Genomic DNA, 17,876 nt, shown 5'->3' on the forward strand with positions numbered 1-17,876 from the left:
TGGAGGGTGGTGCCTGACTTAAGAAAAATCACCTTTGGAGAAAATAAGTTTTCTGGTTGACTAATCATCATCAGAAAGGGTCATAGAATGTTAGCAGGCCTCTTGGCCAGAAGATGATATAAATCACCTGAGAACTTTGTATATCGGAAGGAATGCAGAAAGAAAGCGTGGTTTCAATAAGGGTCAGGACTGCTGACCCTGCGTGACTTTGTATTTTCCATTTATCTCTATGTACAACTCAAAGTATAAAAGCGGACCTGGAAAATAAAGAAACGGGACCAGTTTCTGGAAAGACTGGTTTCCCCCATGTCGTCTTTTCTCCTTTTCAGGCTGAATTCCCATCTGGAGCGCGGAGGCTCACCGTGTCTACTTATTTGCCCTGGCATGTAAGACCCACGCTAGAGGGAGCCCAAGCCCTCTGCTATTCAAGCGGGCGCTGGTGGCCTACATAGACGGTGCAAACCCCTTGTCTTGGGGTTTTATTTGTTCTCCGCATAGACCAAGTTATTCAGCCTCTTTTCTCCACTGATTTTCCTACTACACTATTCTTTTCTAATCTCTCTCCATATCTTTAATTAAACAATTTTCCTCTAGATGCTGACTCCGTCCCTGCTTCTAATTACCCTGGATCCACCGGGGCTGGACCCTGGCAAAACACTGCTACAGAAAAATAGTTTGGGAGGAATCATTGATTAGATTTCCCCCCACACACACACACCCAAAAATAAGAAATACACCTGAGTTCCAATAATTCAGTTCCCATCTTTTTGTCCAGGAGACCCTATTTTAAATACTTGCCCAGTATTCTACTTCTAATGGCAGAAAGTGAAGAGGAACTAAAGAGCCTGTTAATGAGGGTGAAGGAGGAGAGTGAAAGAGATGGCTTAAAATTAAATATTAAAAACTAAGATCATGACATTTGACTCCATTACTTCATGGCAAATAGAAGGGGAAAAGGTGGAAGTAGTGACAGATTTCCACTTCTTGGTCTCTGAAACCACTATGGATGATGACTGCAGCCATGAAATCAGAAGACGATTGCTTCTTGGCAGGAAAGTGGTGACAAACCTAGACAGTGTTTTGAAAAGTAGAGACATTACTCTGCTGGCAAAGGTCCCTATAGTCAAGGCTATGGTCTTCCCAGTGGTCACATAAGGTTGTGATAGCTGGATTTTAAAGAAGGCAGAATCCCTAAGAATTGATTCCTTTGAACTGTAGTGTTGGAAAAGACTCCTGAAAGTCCCTTGGAAAGCAAGGAGATTCAATCAGTCAATATTAAGGGAAATCAACCCTGAATACTCACTGGAAGGACTGATGCTGAAGCTGAAGCTCCAATATTTTGGTCATCTGATGCAAATAGATGACTCGTTGGAAAAGTCCCTAATGCTGGGAAAGATTGAGCGCTGAAGGAGAAGGCGGCATCATAGGATGAGATGGCTGAATAGCATCACCGATGCAGTGGACATGAACTTGGGCAAACTTCAGGAGATGGTGAGGGACAGGGAGGTCTGGTGTACTGCAGTCCATGAGGTTGCAAAGAATTGGACATGACGGGGCAACTGAACAACAACAACATTCTATTTCTTATAGTAGCACCCTGACTTAAACTATTGCACACATTTAAAACTAAGTACAACTCCTGAATTCAAGTTCAGAAGCAGAAAGAACAATCGGTAGATAAGCAACGACCCTTCTGCTGTCACTTAATACTGAATACTCTTAGAATGTCTTTTGTTATATACCTACCTAGCTAGCTATTTCTTAGTATTTCTGTATCATCTCTGATACTGAACTAATACTTGGAATGGAACCATACACCCCAGGGAATATCTTCGGCCAGGATATTACTTCTTTGTACCTACGTCTGAATTACCCACCAAGTGCCAGCTTCACATTAATGAGGATATTAGTTTAAACCTTTCCAATTTTACTTAGATGACTGTCTTGTAATATAGTATGCATCTTATAAGCTATTATCAGTGATTTTCTTTTTTATAAAACTTTATTTCTTTTCCAAAAATCAGAGGTATGCTTGATTATATAACATATAAGACTATTATATTTCAAGTGTAATCTGAGACCTCCTATTCAAATATCATGTGGATATCAGTATTATTTTGCAAACTTGAACTAGTTTTTGCTGTCATTTTCTAGAAGGAAATTGCCTAATTCATATTTCTGGCCTCAAAAAATATTTAAGCTTTTACCTCATCACAATTGTGTGGTATTGCATACAAAAGCCTGGATAATGATGATAATCATATTGTGATAACCAAACATAAAATAAACTTTAATAAGATTTTTCCTCATAATTTTAACCAAAATATTTTTTCTGAATTTCAGATTTATATTATTGTAAAAATTAATAGTAGAGACCTTGAAACACCAAAAATACTGTTTTCTGTTATGTCGTCTAAAACAAGAATAAAGGTGTTCTCTTATATTTGTGTTCCCTGAATGAAGTATCTTCTCACTGTGTTTCAAACACATATGTGACTCTAATAAGCAAGTTTCAGGTAATGCTGTAGACTTATTTCTCATCATCAGAAGTCATCTTTGATTTTCAACAAATGCTGACTTCTCACCTTGAAAGCCAAGGCAAGTATGAGAAATAATATCCATATATCAGCTTAGGATTTTCTGAAAAATCAAGATGGTACTTGAAAGTGAAAGTAAGTGACAGTGTTAGTCACTCAGTCATATCCAACTCTTTGCAACCCCATGGACTGTAGCCCATCAGGTTCCATGTCCATGGGATTCTCCAGGCAAGAATACTGGAGTAGGTTGCCATGCTCTTCTTAGAAAATGAAAAATAGAAAACCTGTGAACAGCATTCTATCTATTAAAAGTTACCAAGAGAAAAAGAAAAACTATACACAAATACCTATTAACCTCAAAATACAAAACAAATATAGTGTGCCTTCATCACACACACACACACACACACACATACACACACACACACACACAAAATATCTAAAGATTCTAACCTTTTTACTGGTTACAAGAATAACAATTGGATAATAACAATTGGATATACTTTTCACTTACAATCACTTACATCACTAACATTTTTCCCTGAAACTGGCTACTAAACAATGAAACAAGTTTGCTTATGGCAACACTTCCTAGAAAAATTGGCATCTTCTGAGTGACTACTAAAATATTTCCCTTTGCAAAAGAATGGCAGACACCTCACAGGATATCAGGAATGGATAGGTTGATAGGGTTTTTATGAAGGTACAATGAGAAAGAAGGACATGAGAAGGAGATGCATTTTCATTATGAATAGATATGGTTAGCTGGCAGCTTTGAATTTTGATCTGAGGCATGCTGAAGAGAACAAGACAGGAAAGATGACCCTACGAGTTATCTGGGCAGCAATGACTGCTGAAAATTCGGGGGGAACAAGGGTCTTTAATGAGTTAGAAATGGAAAGAGAAGATACACTAGGTTATACATAGATCCAGAGTTCAGGATCAAAGGAAACACAGCATGTGAACATGGTGGTGGTCAAAAAGTTTACTGACAGTATTTGTTCAAGATAAGCCATTGCATCTGATGATTAGGAGATTACTGGAGATATTTACCATCTGACCCACCAGGGAAGCCTAACATTTAAGATAACAATCTCAGTGGAGTAATCTCACAGCGTCCTATATATCTCTCTAATGTAACCCGGTTTATATTTCGGAGAAGGCAATGGCACCCCGCTCCAGTACTCTTGCCTGGAAAATCCCATGGACGGAAGAGCCTGGTAGGCTGCAGTCCATGGGGTTGCGAAGAGTCAGACACGACTGAGTGACTTCACTTTTCACTTTTATGCATTGGAGAAGGAAATGGCAACCCACTCCAGTGTTCTTGCCTAGAGAATCCCAGGGATGGGGGACCCTGGGAGGTTGCCATCTATGGCAGAGTTGGACATGACTGAAGTGAATTAGCAGTTTGCATAAATACTATTTACACTTCCCTATATACTCATGTTTACAGTGTACATTATGTAGCGTTGGCTCCCATACATCTGTATTTCTGTATGTATATCATAATACAAACAGTGCACACAACATGGGCTTACCTCTCAGTGAATTTTCAAAGTGAGCACACCATGTCATTAGCACTTAGGTCAAGAAAAGCAACATTACTAGCCACCCACCAGTCCCAGCCCCCTCTCCCTCTTCCAGTATCTATTTCCCAGGCAAGGGTATCAGTCATGTATCATTTTAATCCCAGAGTAGTTCACAGTCCTTAGAACTAAATACATGCATTTAGAATACTTAGATTTTTATTACAAAATTAGGAGATAAAAAAAGAGTATACTATATTATCAGGACCCAGTTGTTCAACATTTATAGTTTCTATGTCATGTTGGACTTAACTAAGCTCCAGCAAGAGATGCCAGAGAAAGGGAAGATGCAGTTCTCTCAGTGACAATATTGTAAGCTCAAACCACATGGTCCTCTTTAAGAATAAGATCAAAATTATATAACTAATACCTAGAAAAAAAGACCAAAATATTAGAATTAATTATTTGAAGCTTTTTTTAAAAATAGATAACTTCAGATAAGAGAAGCTCATATAAATGTGTTGATAAACATACACCAAATTAGAAAATTAAATTGGGATTCCATGCTTGTCATCCTGGAACTTGCCAATAGCATTGTGATATCAATTTCCAAATGCCCTCAAAGCTCCAGCCAGACACACTGCCAATAATGTCATTCTCAGGAGACAAACTAGTTGCTTACAGAAAGAAAACCCAGCAGCCATGAAGTAAGATCTCCCTTAACAGCCTGCTACAGATCTACAGCCCTTATTACATCTGCACGCATGTCCTCTGTAACCTCTGTCCTCTCTGTGGAGAACTCCATAAAGGGCTGTGGTAAAGGGAAATTGACTACTCTTGCATAGAATTTTATGACATCCTGCCCAATCCAGAGTTTTACACCATCAAATAACTTTGCTTCCTTACATATATTCAACACCTGTCTCTCATTTGTATTACTCCTAATTACATTTATACACGCTTAAGTTTCTCAGATCTTAAAAATGTGAAAAGCAGTCCCTTGATTCCCACATCTTCCTGCAGTTATTTTTATCTTCTCTACATAACAATTAATTCAGGAGAGACTCTCTGTATTTGCTCCCTCTCTTCTCTCACCTACCATTTACTACACAACCCATTTCATTTGGCTTCTGTTCTCATCACTCTACATAGCTTTTTTTTTTTTTTCTACATAGCTTTTTTTAAAAAAATAAATCTATTAGTCATGTTGTTAAAACTGAAAGAAAAAAAAAAAAGATGAACAGACCACAGTCCAAGTATCAGATCTAAATTCAAATGTCTGTCTGTGTTAGTTGTTCAGTCATGTCTGACTCTTTGCAATCCCATGAACTGTAGCCTGCCAGGCTCCTCTGTCCATGGAATTCTCTAGGCAAGAACACTGGAGTGGGTTGCCATGCCCTTCTCCAATCAGTAATCTAATTAACACAAATAACTAAAGGATCCTTATAAAATATAAAAAATTGATAGGCCATTTCTGTTTTCTTATGAGAAAGAAATCCAAAGGTATGCTAAATATAAGAGAAATACCTAAAAGAGGATGACATAAAGTAGACTAAATTATTGGAAGAAAAATATATATATATATTACATATATGTGGAAAATTCCAATCTAAGTAAAAAAGTCCTCATGTTTAAATTTAACAAACTAGACTTAAGACCAATAGACACCAGTAAGTGTTATAACTGTCATAATTGAAAAATTTTATGCTCTTATTAATATAAGCACATAAAATATATAAAGCAAAAAGTGAAAAAAAATCTAAAATTAAACTCATTCTTCCTAACATAAATCAAAATCAATTTCAGGAATACTAAAAATTTAAATATGAAAGCCTAAAACCAAAATTTCAAGGAAAAAATTTTGGAAACTATCGTTGAGACTTTGGAGTAGAAAAGACATTTTTAACTAAGAAAAGATACAAACAATAAAGAAATTATGAACAGCTTCAGTTCAGTTCAGTCGCTCAGTCGTGTTCAACTCTTTGAGACCCCATGAATCGCAGCACACCAGGCCTCCGTGTCCATCACCAACTCCCGGACTTCACTCAGACTCACGTCCATCGAGTCCGTGATGCCATCCAGCCATCTTATCTTCTGTCGTTCCCTTCTTCTCCTGCCCCCAATCCCTCCCAGCATCAGAATCTTTTCCAATGAGTCAACTCTTCACATGAGGTGGCCAAAGTACTGGAGTTTCAGCTTTAGCATCATTCCCTCCAAAGAAATCCCAGGTCTAATCTCTTTCAGAATGGACTGGCTGCATCTTCTTACAGTCCAAGGGACTCTCAAGAGTCTTCTCCAACACCACAGTTCAAACGCATCAATTCTTCGGTGCTCAGCCTTCTTCACAGTCCAACTCTCACATCCATACATGACTACTGGAAAAACCATAGCCTTGACTAGAATAGAGATGTCAGTTAATGCATAGGTACCATACATACAAGTCACAAACTTAAGGAAGGTGTTTGTGACATATACACTGATAAAACTTTTATAGTTTTATATATTAAAATTTATAAAGAACTCTTTACTGGATTTAATAAGCATCTTAAAGAGGAAGCACAAATAGTCCATGAAACATATGAAAAAAATGCACAACTCTGTTAATAGTAAGAGGACTACAAGCTAACATTACAATGAGACAACATTTTATACCCAACATAAAATTTTAATTTGCTGATTAATTTTATTGATTAGATAGAATCAATGAAATTTATAGATTAGAATATAGAGGAATGGGAATATCCATAGCCTGTTAATCTAAGTATGAATGTAGAAAACCAATTTGGAAAACAGTTTGACATTCCATGTATGTGTTATGCAACCCAATATTTTGACACCTTGGTATATATTTCAGAGAAACTCTGGCTAACATGTACCACTAGGCATGAAAACATATGTTTGTAGAAATAGTGTTTATAACTACACAAGCAGCAACTACCCCACATAAAACTTATTAGAACGATGGTTATACAAACTGTTGTATATTTGTACAATATGCAGTACCTAAGACAAGTAGTCTAGGAAGTCAAACTATATTCACAATAAGATGTTATTTGAATTTTCTACTCTTATTCTTTATATATACTTTGATTAAATCAACAGTTCACAACAAATAAAATAGAAGCATATATAAAAATATCTTTCTTTTAAAACAAGACATTAAATAGGCTTGGGATAATATAAAATAATGTTTCTTTTTTTTAGAAAAATTTTTTCAAAAAATTGCTATTTTGTTCATAATTATGTTTAAATGAATATATTTCTCAATTTTAATCCCTTATGTGAGAAACCTAAATAGATATAACCATTCCAAATAGACCTACAAGACCTTCTAGAACTAACACTGGAAAAAAAAAAAAAAAGATGTCCTTTTCAACATAGTGGAGTAGAATGCAAAAAGAGGAAGTCAAGAAACATATGAAGTAAAAAGCAAGATTTGCCTTGGACTACAAAATGAAGCAGGACAAAGGCTAATAAGCTTTTCCAAGAGAATGCACCGCTGCTGCTGCTAAATCACTTCAGTTGTGTCCAACTCTGTGCGACCCCATAGATGGCCTCCTACCAGGCTCCTCCATCCCTGGGGTTCTCCAGGCCAGAACACTGGAGTGGGTTGCCATTTCCTTCTCCAATGCATGAAAGTGAAAAGTGAAAGTGAAGTCGCTCAGTCATGTCCGACTCTTAGCAACCTCACGGACCACAGCCTACCAAGCTCCTCTGTCCATGGGATTTTCCAGGCAAGAGTACTGGAGTGGGGTGCCATGCACGGGTCATAGCAAAAACCCTCTTCAACAACACAAGAGAAGACTCTACACATTGACATCACCAGATGGCCAACACCGAAATCAGACTGATTATATTCTTTGCAGTCAAAGATCGAGTTACAAAAACAAGACTGGGAGCTGACAATGGCTCAGATTGTGAAATCTTTATAGCCTTATTCAGACTTAAAGAAAGTAGAAGAAATTGAAGAAAGTAGAGGAAAACCACTAGGCCATTCAGGTATGACCTAAATCAAATCCCTTATGATTATACAGTGGAAGTGACAAATAGACTCAAGGGCTAAGATCTGATAGACAGAGTGTCTGAAAAACTATGGAGGGAGGTTCGTGACATTGGATAGGAGGCAGTGATTAAAACCATTCCTAAGAAAAAGAAATACAAAAGGCAAAATGGTTATCTGAGGAGGCCTTACAAATAGCTGAGAAAATAAAAGTAAAAGGCAAAGGAAAAAAGGAAAGATAGATATACCCATATGAATGCAGAGTTTGAAAAAATAGCAAAGAGAGATAAGAAAACCTTCTTAAATGAATGATGAAAGAAATAGAGGAAAACAATAGAATAGGAAACACTAGAGATATCTTCAAAAAAATTAGAGATACCAAAGGAATATTTCATGCAAAGATGGGCACAACAAAGGACAAAAACAACATGGACCTAACAGAAGCAGAAGATATTAAGAAGAGGTGGCAAGAATACACAGAAGATCTATACAAGAAAGATCTTAATGACCTGGATAGCCACCCTGGTGTGGTCAATTATGTAGGGCCATATATTCTAGAGTGTGAAGTCAAGTAAGGCTTTATTAACAAAGCTAGTGGAAGTGATGGAATTGCTGCTGAGCTATTTCAGATCCTAAAACATTGTGCTGTGAAAGTGCTGCACTCAATATGCCAGCAAATTTGGAAAATAGCACTGGCCACAAGAAAAGATCAGTTTTCATTCCAATCCCAAAGAAACATAATGCCAAAGAATATTCAAACTACCACACAATTGCACTCCCCTCCCATGCTCGCAATGTAATGCACAAAGTCCTTCAAGCTAGACTTCAACAGTACATGAAACAAGAACCTCCAGATGAACAAGCTATGTTTAGAAAGGCAGAGGAACAAGAGATCAAATTGCCAAAATCCACTGGATCATAGAAAACGCAAGAGAATTCCAGAAAAACATACTTCTGCCTCATTGACTATGCTAAAAACTTTGACTGTGTGGATAACAACAAACTGTGGGAAATTCTTAAAGAGATGGGAATACCAGACCACCTTACCTGTCTCCCAAGAAACCTGTATGCAGGTCAAGAAGCAACAGTTAGAACCGTACATGGAACAACACACTGGTTCCAAATAGGGAAAGGAGTATGTCAAGGCTGTATATTGCGACCCTGCTTATTTAACTTCTATGCAGAGTACATGTGAAATGCCAGCCTAGATGATTCACAAGCTAGAATCGAGATTGTTGAGAGAAGTATCAATAACTTCAGATATGCAGATGATATCTTCTTAAAGGCAGAAAGCAAAGAGGAACTATAAGAGCGTCTTGAAGAAGGTGAAAGAGGAAAGTGAAAAAGCTGGCTTAAAACTCAACATTCAAAAAGTGAAGTTCATGGCATCTGGTCCCATCACTTCATGGCAAATAGAAGAGGAAAAAGTGGAAACAGTGACAGACTTTATTTTCTTGATCTTCAGAATCACTGTTGATGGTCACTGCAGCCATGAAATTAAAAGACACTTGCTCCTTGGGAAAAAAAGCTATGACAAACATATACACCATACTAAAATGCAGAGAAATCACTTTAGTGACAAAGGTACTTATAGTCAAAGCTATTGCTTTTCTAGTAGTCATGTACGGATGTGAGAGTTGTACCATAAAGAAGGCTGAGTGGTAAAGAATTGATGCTTCCAAGCTGTGGTTGTAGAAGACTCTAGAGAGTTCTTTGGACAGCAAGGAAATCAAACCAGTCAATCCTAAAGCAAATCAAACCTAAATATTTATTGGAAAGACTAATGCTGAACTCCAATACTTTGGTCACCTGATGCAAAGAGCCCACTCATTGGAAAAGACTCTTACGATGGGATAGATTGGGGGCAGGAGGAGAAGGGGGAGACAGAGGATGAGGTAGTTGGAAAGCAAGAATGACTCAATGGAAATGAGTTTGAACAAACTCCAGGAGATAGTGAAGGACAGGAAAGCCTGGTTGCTGCAGTTCATGGTGTTGCAAAGAGTCAGACATGACTGAGAAACAACAAAGCCATCAGTTACTCTTCATGCATAAGTACTGTGGTGTCATTTTCCTAAGCATAAGATAGCTTGCCTGAGAAAACACACAGAGACACACAAATACATGCAACTTAATGCTAAATAAACCAGAAACAAAAAACCCAAGCCTATAAACAATATTGAGACTAAATATGCAAGTACTTTTTGTTCATGATGACTCTATTTCATGACTCAACACCCTATATAAGAGAATAAATTTAGTTTGCTCATTAATTCTCTATAGTAAACTGTTATATTTCTAAGTAACAGCATCTGGTATTTTTAGTTATTTATAGGAATATTTCCTGATTTCTCATTAATAACATATCCCCAGGGGACAAATATCATGTTAGTTTCTTCTTTGAGACTATGTTTTCTCAGAACACCATTAATGCAAAAAAATACTAATTACCTAGTTGAATTATATTCTTAAAATTACAATGTGTTCATGATACATCTAAATGATCACTTGATGAATCACTTCCAGTCAGAAAAAAAAAAAAATTGTGTAAATTAAGAAACACTAATCCCTTGAGATGCTCCATCAAAAGGGGCTTCCAAGGTCAGAAAAATATAGGAACCTACAAGTTAAATCTTGAAGGCTCTCAGAGGGTCTGTGTGAAGAAACAAGATTATAAAACTTAGTATGAAACAGAGTATATATTCAAAACATATTTTTGACCCATGCTTCTGTTATACATCACTGAGCAAAAGAGATGTATATGGAGTCTGCCCTTAAGATGCTGAAATTCAGCAAGAGAGTCATGATATATATAAATAACTAAAATCCTAATTATAACTTATGACTAATGTTATGAAGAAAAATACCAGAGTGATAAGAATGCAAAAAGATAGTCACACCGCTAGAAATCCCACTAAGGTAAGACAGAGAAGAATTTCAGGAATTCACCATAAGCTACACACCAAAAAATGCTGAGAACAGGTGGCAGCTAAGCAACACTCAGAACATTTTGTACCTAAACAGACTTATTTAGGTCGTTACTGCAGGAAAATGAATATAAGACCTGCATTCAGCCTAGGTGAAAGGGAACATTAGACTGATACCAGAGATGAATTTTTATTATATGTTTAGGATATTTTAGTATATGTTACCACCCTTAGGCTAATATACATATGAATTAAACAGGGCCATGCCAGTTCCTCTGGATCACTGAAAAACCAAGAGAATTCCAGAAAAATATCTCTTTCTGCTTTATTGACTATGCCAAAGCCTTTGACTGTGTGGATCACAACAAACTGTGGAAAATTCTGAGAGATGGGAATACCAGACCACCTGACCTGCCCCTTGAGAAATCTGTATGCAGGTCAGAAAGCAACAACTAGAACTGGACATGGAACAACAGACTGGTTCCATATAGGAAAAGGAGTACGTCAAGGCTGTATATTGTCACCCTGCTTATTTAACTTATATGCAGAATACGTCATGAGAAACTCTGGGCTGGAGGAAGCACAAGCTGGAATCAAGATTGCCGGGAGAAATATCAGTAACCTCAGATATGCAGATGACACCACCCTTATGGCAGAAAGTGAAGAAGAACTAAAGGGCCTCTTGATGAAAGTGAAAAAGTTGGCTTAAAACTCAACATTCAGAAAACAAAGATCATGGCATTCCGGTCCCAACACTTCATGGGAAATAGATGGGGAAATGGTGGAAACAGTGTCAGACTTTATTTTGGGAGGCTTCAAAATCACTGTAAATTGTGATTGCAGCCATGAAATTAAAAGATGCTTCTCTGCAGAAGGAAAGTTATGACTAGCTTAGACAGCATATTAAAAAGCAGAGACATTACTTTGCCAACAAAGGTCTATCTAGTCAAAGCTATGGTTTTTCCAGTGGCCATGTATGGATGTGGGAGTTGAACTATAAAGAAAGCTGAGTGCTGAAGAATTGATGCTTTTGAACTGTCGTGTTGGAGGAGACTCTTGAGAGTTCCTTGGACTGCAAGGAGATCCAACCAGTCCATCCTAAAGGATATCAGTCCTGAGTGTTCATTGGAAGAACTGATGTTGAAGCTGAAACTCCAATACTTTGGCCACCTGATGTGAAGAGGTGACTCATTGGAAAAGACCCTGATGATGGGAAAGATTGAGGGAAGGAGGAGAAGGGGATGACAGAGGATGAGATGGTTGGATGGCATCACCGACTCAATGAACATGAGTCTGAGTGAACTTCGGGAGTTGGTGATGGACAGGGAGGCCTGGCATGCTATGGTTCATGGGGTCGCAAAGAGTCGAACACGACTGAGTGACTAAACTGACATGAACTGAACTGATGCCAGTTCCAGTTAAACCATACAGGATCAACGCAGGAACTAAGGATGTAAGCTTTGATGTCTACCCAAAATGAGGAAGAAGGTGTTCTTTGATTATAAAAATGTACCCCTTTTTGTTCTCAGGGCTGTACTCCCTTGCCTGCCTGCTTGTATCTCTCAGAGGCATCCTATGCTAATAAATTTGTTCTTTGCCTTTCAGTTTGCTTCTCATTCAATTCTTTCTCCTCCATCTGAGCTTCAGTAAGTCCTGAGACTGGCTGCATGGCTCCAATTAAAAAAATGTAAGTTTGACTCCCTTCCTAAATCAGGGTTGTGGGTTCAAGTTTCAACTGAAGCGTGGCTGGGTCTGCATCCCTTCCAGGGGGTGCATTATCAAGAGTATCATGATGGAAGCTAACTGGAGGAAGAAAGCTACCTATTAATGATTGAATAGTCAGGTATTCAATCAGATCTAAAATACCTCTGAATAGGTGACAAACTGAAACCTGAGGATGAGAACTCACTCATGTGAACACAGGAAAATTACACTGACAGAGAATATTATGCAAATAGATCTGATCAGGGAGAGCCTACAGGTTAGAGAAATTACAAGAAGTCAGATGTTGCTGGAGGCTCAAGAAGAAGTGAATGCCATGAGCTTAAGGGATTCTTAAGGGATAATTTGCTGTCAACCATATACCATACAAAACCAAGGTAAGGAGGTTGAATTCTATTTTAAATGTAAAAGGAAGGACTTTAAAGTTGTGACCTGATGTATCATGATATTTTTTATATATATTCAAAAAGCACTTTGTGTTTTTGGACAGGAACAAATGTAGAAGATGAGAGGCCATGTGAGAAAGACGACAGCCATATAAGAGACAACCCAAGATCTAATAATGTCCATAACTACTATTTGTAAAATAGATACTGAAGGTGCAACTTTAGCACTTTTCAATCTCTGAAGTGTACCTATTCAATGAAGTTAATGACTTCTATTAAAATTAATGTCCTATAAAGCAAGTTTATTCCTTTAGACCACCAGCTAAGGGATCTGTGAACTTAACATGACAAATTGACTGGCCATGTGGCTGAGTATCAAAGATAGCATTTTTGAAACTGTTCAAGAGTGATGCACTAAGGTTAATTTACCAACTCAGATCACCTAATTTTCTAAAATATCATAACCCAGAGAAAAACTTCTGCCTGCTTCTGGATAACCAAAGGAGTCAAACATTTTTTTTTATTTTGCCTAAAAAGCAACAACAAGAATTCTTTTTTTTTTTTTTTTTTACTTTACAATACTGTACTGGTTTTGCCATACATTGACATGAATCCACCACAGGTGTACATGAGTTCCCAACCCTGAACTCCCCTCCCATCACCCTCCACATATCATCTCTCTGGGTCATTCCAGTGCACCAGCCCCAAGCATCCTGTATCCTGTATTGAACCTAGACTAGCGATTCATTTCTTACATGATAATATACATGTTTCAATGCCATTCTTCCAAATCATCCCACCCTCTCTCTCTCCCACAGAGTCCAAAAGTCTGTTCTTTACATCTGTGTCTCTTTTGCTGTCTCACATACAGGGTTATCATTACCATCTTTCTAAATTCCATATATGTGTGTTGGTATACTGGAAAGGGTGTGGAGAAAAAGGAACCCTCTTACACTGTTGGTGGGAATGCAAACTAGTACAGCCACTATGGAGAACAGTGTGGAGATTCCTTACAAAACTGCAAATAGAACTGCCTTATGACCCAGCAATCCCACTGCTGGGCATACACACCGAGGAAACCAGAATTAAAAGAGACATGTGTACCCCAATGTTCATCACAGCACTGTTTATAATAGCCAAGACTTGGAAGCAACCTAGATGTCCATCAGCAGATGAATGGATAAGAAAGCTGTGGTACATATACACAATGGAGTATTACTCAGCCATTAAAAAGAATACATTTGAATCGGTTCTAATGAGATGGATGAAACTGGAGCCGATTATACAGAGTGAAGTAAGCCAGAAAGAAAAACAACAAGAATTCTTAAGTCCTCTATCAACTTTAATGAAGGTGTGAATAGCTAATGATTGTCTCCTATCAAAGAATTATATAGAATACTTCTTGACTAACAAGGTATCTCTAGGCCAGCTCAGAGAGGATACCAAGGCTTCCTAGGTCACAACACTGGGGTGAGTAGTCAATGCTTAGACTGTTCACTTTGCCAGATACTCACCAAGATCCTAAATCTATTTTATGCTATTCGAAATATTGGTAACATCTTAATATCAAATTCCAAGTAAAAAGAACTTGAGACTCTCTCCTATCCTGTTACAACAGAGGCCTGAAAAAGAAGACTATTTTAATGGGGATTGTTTTTTTAAGATAAGATGCCTTTTATTTTTCTTTTACCTTTTCCACCTTTTTACTTAAGATGAAAGTCAGCCAGACTTCGCTAAACTTGCTCAACAATTACATTACAACGAAGCAGAGAAAATTCAATAATAAGTAGGTCTAAATGGAGTCTGGAAAATTTATGCTGTTCAGCTTTTAGTATTCAATTATTTTTAAAGTAAGAATAGTTGATTGCCACTTTTACTTCTTTACTTTAGAAACACTTCCGTTAAAAATACTTAATTATTTTTTATGAGCTGCACTGGGGGCAGTGGAACCTCTCTAGTGACCTAATGCATTAGTTATAAATACTCATAAGGGTGCATGGGGATGACCCACAGAGATGTTATGGGGAGGGAGGTGGGAGGGGGGTTCATGTTTGGGAACACATGTAAGAATTAAAGATTTTAAAATTAAAACAAAATAAAATAAAATAAAATTTTAAAAAAATAAAAAAATAAAAGCTATTAGGAGATGGGAAAAAAAAATACTCATAAGGTTTACCAACAAAAACAAAGACATAATTTGATTTTGAAATCACTGAAGGGCCAACATATATAGCATGTGCTAAGTGCACTGACAAAAAGAAAAGGAAGAAACAGATATCTATTCCTTAAAAAATATCATATATATATAAAAGAGATTTGTTTGATTGCTTATATTTTTATGAAATTTATATTAAATGTATTAGCATAATTATTTATACTTTAAATGGAAAATTCTAACAAGGCACCATACATCAAAAAAGAAAAGTCTACTAAGTATGTAAACAAAAATAGCAATGTAATTAATCATTTATTGACTCAATTCACATGCAGAAACCAGATTTTAGTTTTTCCTTGACAATGTCTCCTGATTAGGATTTATGAGTTATAGAAAAAGCTGTAAAAAATTCACATTATTGAAATGTAAGATGCTAAAACTCAAACTGCACAGTTTATACATGCCACTCAAAGTTCAGGTGACCCTAATACTCTAGTTAAACTGAGAAAGTAATTTGTATAAATAGTACACTCTAGAGTTTAGAATGGAAAATGAAACCGAGGTTAACAACAGGCAAACTATAAAAATATAATAGAGCTAAAAACATTGTCAATTACCATTTAAAGTGCAAAAATTTCATTAACAAGATTAATGATGATTTACTTAAATCATTAAACCTTTAAAACTTTTGAGTAAAAGCCTCCCCGTTTCTGCACAGCCACTTTCCTGAGAATAATATTTTAGGCCTTTGCCTGAAATAAAAAACAAAATACGTGGGAAAGCAGTGACATTTCTACCTCTTATGTATGTAGTTTATTTTCTTTACTCTATATTAATTTCATGACAAATATCCAATTAATATTAGCAGACAGCAGCAGACAGGTAAAGAAAACACCTGAAGCAAAGTTCTCTCTAATTCAGATAGTTTAAAAAGGATTAGATAATTAGTCAAACTTACTCACAGAATTGTGAAGAGTGGCTTAATGCCTGCCTGATAAATTTATTTTGCTCCACACAATTAGAGCTGTGATTTAAAAAAAAAAAAAAAAAAAAAAAGATTTAAAAAAGAAAAAAAAACTGTTCTTAATAGAACAAGCATGTATTATTCCATTTTTCTAGTGGAAATAACACACAGTGAAAAGAAATCTTGATCTGTTTCATTACACAGATTTTGCTCTTAGCATCAATTTAAATGCATTTTAAAACAGTTAAAAATCAAATCTACCAACAATGAAGCAATAAAATAGCCAAAGCAAATATTGTGGGCATCTGCCTTTTTATAGTTACAAACTATACCCCTTCAACTCACCACCATCTGAAACACACACACACACTCCTTATCATTTCAAGTTTCTCTTCCTCTAGTGGTTCTATGCCATGTGTTGAGATTTGCATGCACTGAGTTTGCTCTTTCAACCCAGACTGCAGGAGTAAATTAATCCCACTAATCATCAACCCAATCAGGGACCTCCTCCCACTTTTCAGTTAGAACCATTTGGAAAGATGTATTCCTTCTACAGGAATTTCTAGGCTGGTAGAATGTACATGTAAACTGTTAATGGCCACCTTATCACCAAGAAAGAACAATGTGTTTGATTCCCTGGTGACAGAGTAAGAAATTCTTCAAAGGACATAGTTCTGAGATAGAGCTGGCATGGCTTACAAAAGGCACTTTCGTATATAAGATAGCTCTTCTGGATACCTCTTATATGTTAAAGATATAAGAGTCTTTCTCTGCACCACCTGAGGCTTCTTACAACTGGGCAAGACCCCAGCCTGCCTGAGCAGAATACCATCACAATTGTGGATAAAATTCAAGAAACTACTCCTGCATGCCATATTCCAACCAGATGTGCCTTAAGAACATTTTTTCTTATAAAGTATCCTTTGAGAGTATCAGAGTAAAATGCAATTTTTCAAAGACTTATGTATCAGAATGCTTGCTTACCCTTGTCAAGACTCAAACATAGCCCTATACAGAGATAAGAAAAGGAATTTTAATTGAAACACTATTGGTAGCAAGACAAGCGGTAGTATTTGCAGGTGCTTTTGCAGCCTTCTGGGAAGGCTCTGCCATTCCCAGTGAGCTGATACTGTCCTCTGACATCAGGATAAATTACTCTCTGCTCATCAGTCAGAGATTTCCATTCATCTTAATTTTTGCACATAGTATTCTCTTTACCTTAATTTTTATGCTGCTCTTTTCACCTGGAAGTTTTTCAACAACTGCTTCTCTGTTACTGTCTTCCAAGGTAAAGTTCATAGTTAATTCTCTGTTCCTACAGTATTTTCATCATATTTTTGACTGATTACTCACCTTTGTGCACTGTAATTTATCTGATTTCATGTTTGTGTTTCCCTAGCTTTCTGTATGTTATTATCATGTGATATAGACTCAACTTATATTAGCTGAACTGAATACATGAGTTATCCTTTGCAAATATGTTCTTAAAATCTTAAGTATTAAATAGACTATAAAAACAACAGAACATATAAAGAATAAAGAATTGTATATGTGCCATGGAGAATTAATCTGAAAAAAAATCCTTAACTTAAACTAGTAATTGTAGAATTAGAGTTCATGTAAATTTTAATGTCACATCATATTAGCATTTCATCTTCCAGA

The sequence above is a fragment of the Capricornis sumatraensis genome, chromosome 3 (genome assembly GCF_032405125.1).
Source record: "Capricornis sumatraensis isolate serow.1 chromosome 3, serow.2, whole genome shotgun sequence".
NCBI lineage: Eukaryota > Metazoa > Chordata > Mammalia > Artiodactyla > Bovidae > Capricornis > Capricornis sumatraensis.